The sequence below is a fragment of the Eutrema salsugineum genome, unplaced genomic scaffold (assembly GCF_000478725.1).
Source record: "Eutrema salsugineum unplaced genomic scaffold, Eutsalg1_0 scaffold_9, whole genome shotgun sequence".
Taxonomy (NCBI): domain Eukaryota; kingdom Viridiplantae; phylum Streptophyta; class Magnoliopsida; order Brassicales; family Brassicaceae; genus Eutrema; species Eutrema salsugineum.
This window is the reverse complement of record NW_006256342.1, coordinates 9,864,647-9,870,338: the sequence shown is the minus strand read 5'-3', so window position 1 is coordinate 9,870,338 and position 5,692 is coordinate 9,864,647. Positions and strand designations below refer to the sequence as shown.

The following is a 5,692-nucleotide window of genomic DNA, read 5'->3' as shown; positions in this document are numbered from 1 at the left end:
ATCTCTGTGGATTCGATCCCTAAATACTATAACTGATTAGCTGTTCACTTGCGGCTTTCATTTCTTTTGTTAAGGGTAAAACTTGTTCCCTCACGTAGTAGATACGAACACACCAAGTTTTTGGCGCCGTTGCCGGGGATTTGTTTCGCTGCCTTTTGCTATTTTTCTTGTTTTAACTTCTGTTCTGGACACTTGATCTCTAGTTCTTTCTTAAAGTTTTGCTGAATTATCTTTCCCTTCTTTTGTTTTTCTCTGAATTGCATGAATACCAGGCGCAGACCTGTATAAAACATTCCAATTCTAGACGAGATAGACAGACACGAAAAAGAACTTCGAAGACTTAGACGAACGCAAGGAATGGCCAACGATGACCAGCCTGGAGATCCTATTAATCGAACTTTAAATATGGACCAAGATGGGTCCGAACATGGAGGAAATGAAGAGAATGATCACAGAGGAGGTGATCATGCTCGACAAGATGGAGAGGAGGATGAGGTTCCTCCAAGAAACCACCAGAACCGAGAGAGAGAAGGACGTGAAGACCTTGATCCACCCATCAATGCAGCCGATGGTGACCACCCAGAAATGCAGCCGAATGAACGCATTCACCGCCCCATTCCGCCAGCAAATCAACACCGAAGACAAGCCAGGAACCATCGCATAGCTGATTTTGATGCACTTACTCAAAATTTTCAGAATCGATCTGCGATTCAAGTACCATTTCCAAACCGGAATGAGTTTGAAGTCAAGCCTCAAATCATCTCATTGGTGAAGCAAAACCAGTTCCATGGAGTTCCTTCTGAGCACCCAATGGACCATATCGAGCTTTTTGAAGAAATTTGCAGCATGATGAGAACAAACCAAGTTCCACCTGACTATATAAAGTGTAAGTTGTTCCCTTTTTCACTATCAGATAAAGCTCACCGTTGGTTGAAGTCTTTGCCTGCAGGATCGATTACCAATTGGGAAGAATGTAGAACTGCTTTCCTAAACCACTTCTACACTAAGTCAAGGTCGAACAATTTGAGAACGAAGATCTCAACATTTCAACAAGGGCCAACTGAATCTTTCTATGAAGCTTGGGAACGTTTTAAGGAATATGAACGTGACTGCCCTCACAATGGATTTCATGGATCAAGCCTGCTGAGCACATTTTACCGAGGTTTGCAACCAAAATACAAACTTTCACTTGATACAGCTAGCAATGGAGATTTTGGGCAAAAGACGATAACCCAAGGAAGAGCTTCATCGAAAATTTGGCTCAAGCCAATAGCAATGACTGTCCTGAATACGATCGATCGATGAAGCAAGCCGGAACAGACAATAAGGAGATAACCGAGTTGAAGAACATGGTGAGCCAGCTTCTGAAGAGCAACAATCGCCCGATCCATGCCTGTGAAACCAACAATGGCGCAGAAGATGAAGGACCTAGTGATATCGATCACATTAATCAAGCATTTCAAGAAGAAGATGTGAACTACGTAGGAGCACTGGTGCCATACCAAAATCGCTCCAACAACAACTTCAACAACCTTCAGAATGCAAATTACAACAATCTCTCTTACCGCAATCCAAATGTGGAGAATCCTCAAGATCAGTACTACCCACCTCAGCAAAAATCCTTCCAAAACAAGTTTCAAGGTGGAAACTTTGGAGGAATAGTACCATATCAACCGCGACAGCCATATAACTACCAAGGTACGGGTTTTAACAATCAATTTGTACAACAGCAGGGAGTCACGACGACCCAGCTAGCTTCACAAATCGGTAGACTTGAACAGTCAATCCAACAGCTCGTTATGACGAACAAAAAAGCATCTAAAGACGTGAACGTGAAAGTGGACTGCATGTACAATGATCTGAATGGTAAGTTTGAATCTTTATCTTCGCACGTAAAAAAGTTAGATGTGCAAGTCGCCCAAACAGCCGACTCTATGAAGAGGCAAAGTGGAGTTCTTCCAGGAAGAGTTGAAGATAACCCTAAGAAGTTTTGCAACGCCATAACCACATTGCCCGAAGAAGAGGCCGGAACCAATGGAAGAAAGAAGAAACCCCCATCTTTGTACCACTGTACAAGGATATCGATCCCAAGCAGCCACCGTTTAAGGTACCTGAACGATCACCGTTTCAAAGGCTTACCAAAGCCGATGATCCGGGACGTTTTGTTTTCCAATGTTTCATTTCAGGAATCAAGTTTACAGACTGCTTGTGCGATTCCGGAGCCAATGTCAACATCATGTCTAAGATATTTGCCGAACAATTGGGCATAAAAACCTTAAGGACATCGACGGTTAAGGTTATCTTTGGAGATTCATCTCAAAAAGATACTAAAGGGGCGATTCATGATCTACAAGTTCTAGTGCGAGATAAGATTGTTCCAGCAGATTTCCAAGTCCTGGAGATGGATAAAGACAAGGAGAAGCCACTCATTTTTGGAAGACCATTCCTAGCTACAGTAGGAGCAGTAATCGATCACGCAAACCGGCATGCTGTTTTAGATGAATTTCCAAGTAAAGGAAACAGGCCAAAAGAGAAAGAAAAGGAGAAGCCGAAAGCTTTTGCAAAGATCAAGATCATCATTCCACCAGATGCAACAGAAACTAGTGAGGACCAAATCCAGGAGCTGATCGAAAACACAAAAAGGGTTCTGAACAACATTAAAGTCCGAAAGAAGAGTAAAGGTAAGAAGACTTCTCCTCAAGGAGAAGAAGTAAAACCTCCAGCAACCGGAAGTGATAAAGGCACATCAAGTGGAGTGCCATTCAAATCAGCCTGATTCCTCATGCTTACGTCGAACTAAACGACTTAAAACAAAAGCGCTTATGGGAGGCAACCCATTTAGGTACTCTTTCTTTTAGTTTTCTTTTCCTTTTTACAAATTATGCTTTCTTTTTCTTTTTAAGTTTTAGGTATGTTATAAAACAAAAACAAAAAAAAAATCAGAAAATTAGAAAAACCAAGAAGAAAAAGTAGGTTTTCAGGTGCTCGGCCCGGCAAAAACGAGAAGATTGGACAATAGGCCGCAGGAGGAAGAGCCGCGGTCGCGACCGTTCGACCCGCGGCCAAGGGTGCATCGACCGCGGCACCGTGAATATGACCGCGGCCGAGCCCTCGATCACCGCGGTCGCGCATCTCCTGACCGCGGCCGTTGGTCGTTGAGGTGACGCCGCAGATTTCTGCCGATTCCCGGTGTTGCCTGGTGATTTCCCGGTGTTTCCTGGTGTTTACCTGGTGATTTCCCGGTGTTTCCTGGTGATTTCCCGGTGTTGCCTGGTGTTTTCCCGGTGTTGCCTGGTATTTGCCTGGTGTTTGCCTGGTGTTGCCTGGTGTTACCTGGTGATTCCCGGTGATTCCCGGTGCTTCCCGAAATGTTCCCGGTAAAACCCGAAAAGATCCTCCGTAAGTTTTAAACTTTCCTAAGGTGCAAACAAGAAATGTAAGTTCCCGTAAACTTAAAAATTTCTAGAAATTTTCCGTTTTTGCTACAAAAACGCTTTTTAAAGAAAAGAAACAAACTTTTTGGATCAAAACTCCTTCTTCCCTTCTCTTCTAAAAGATTTGGAGATTTAGGAGATAGAACACATTTTTCAATTCTTAAGCTTTTTAAAAGATTTTTGTCTAAAACCTCACTTTTTTTCAAAACTGATTCCAATTCTGCAATCAAATCTCTCTTTCCAGCAAGGTATGAACCTCAAACTCGCCATTTTTAATTGATTTCAGAACTTAGGGTTTTTTAAAAAAGCTCAAATCTCTGTTTATTGGTGGTGGAAATAGCTTAAGAATGATAGATTATCCATCTAGGTTATCTAAAAATCGATTTTAACACCTAACTTAAGAGAAATTGAGATTTTTTGAAATTTGGATTCTACATGCTTCATAAAAATAGAATTTGGAACAGCAAAATTGACGAGTTTGATTAAGTCTTGTGTGATTAGTGATTAGTATTGGGTAATCTTTAGAATTTACATGGAAATTGCTCATAAAAACCGATTTTTAGAAGATTTCTATGTTGAGAACATCAAAAATCCGAATCTGGTCATGAACTACTTGATTTCTCTGATTTAAAATCAATTTTGTTTGCTCATGGTTTTAATTAATCTCTTTATGCTAGTATTAGTATAACAGATCTTAATGTGTTAAAATCAGCATCCAAATTCATTCTTTTTCCGAGAACCATTTCGTTTTGCAGAAAAATGGAACAAACCAGATCCCGAAGAAGCCGTCGCAATGGTGACAGCTCTGAGGACATTCCCGATTATGCTACTCTAGGAGAGTACATGCTGAACCAAGCCAGACCGAGAAGAAGAAGCTATGTGATGAGATTGCTCCAGCACACAAGAGAAACACGAGCAGCTCCCGAGCCACCACAGATTCGATACATTGGGAGGGAGACAAACCCGAGAGTGGACTATGCAAGGCGTTTCAAGAAGCTGAACATCAAACCCACGCCTTGCATTGATTATCATACACTCGAGATGCTTGGAATCAGAGAGGATGTGATCTGGTACATCGATGCACTTAAGCTGAGACCCTACATGGAGCTGAACCTTCCGACTTATCCTGAGCTAGTCCGTGAGCTTTTAGCGACTATTACACTCCACCACACGAAAAGGAGGAACCCCAGAGCATCAGATGACATCTTGTCATTCTCTATCCGCGGACAGCCTTATTCACTCACCATTTCCGAGGTTTGTGAAGCTCTTAAGCTTCCATACACTGATGGCATTTACCTTGAAGATGAACCTGATCTTAACCTGTGGAGAGAGATGGGTCATGGAACCTATGATAGTGGGAGATCGAAGTCAGCCCTTCTTAGCCACCCAGCAGTGCGAGTTGTGCACAAACTCTTAGCACACACGATCTTCTCTAGAGCAAACATGGGAGGTGTTTTGAAGACTGAGCTCATTACACTTCAGATTCCGTTTATGGACGACCCACGACTTGCTTGCTTTGCATGGATCATAGCGCAGAATATGGTAAAGGTGAAGCATGATTTACATGGTTGCGAGGACGCTACTCCAGCTTTCGGGAGTGCTATTACAGCGATACTACAGGCTGTAGGATTCGATTTCTCATCTGACGAGCCACTTCTCGATGTCTGGTATGATCTACTTTATCTCTCTCGCGATCACACTATCTCTCGTGCCGCTTTCGATCCAGACAGATTTGGTTACAAGTATTGCACTGGCACCGAGGAGCACCGAGTCCGCTTACCTTCAGCATCTATCCCGAGATTTTGCAACGGAGGACGCCCACGATGGACTCCAGTATCCGATGATTTTCTGCCATCTGTACCTCGTCTACCATTCACCATTGGCCAATACATAGTAGCCAAGGCGAAGCGTGATGCAGCTGCGGCCCGTGCTCATTTTCAGCCATCTATTTCGACTGGCCACACCTCATCATCTACATCATCACACACTCATTCCAATCTGGAGCGCAGAGTTGAGAGACAGGGACGACGCTTTGAGCGCGTTATCACCTTCTTACAGGAGCAACACCATTTCGCAGACGACACTTCGGAGGATGAGTGATTGATCAGCACTTCACTACCATCACGGTTCTATCATCATTATCTTTTCTTTTATCTTATTTTATTTTATTTTGCTTTTATTTACCATCTTCTCACCAACTTTTTCACACTGGAGACAGTGTGATTTAAGTCTGCGGGAGGATGTCTATCCGTACTAAT

General features: G+C 42.9%; 1 non-coding gene across 1 annotated transcript; it reads right to left on the bottom strand.

Moving 5' to 3' along the window:
* Positions 1–1,020: 1,020 nt before the first annotated feature.
* LOC112087130 lies at positions 1,021–1,127 on the bottom strand. Its single transcript, XR_002899908.1, has one exon. It is a non-coding gene; the product is annotated as a small nucleolar RNA R71 (small nucleolar RNA).
* Positions 1,128–5,692: the final 4,565 nt, after the last annotated feature.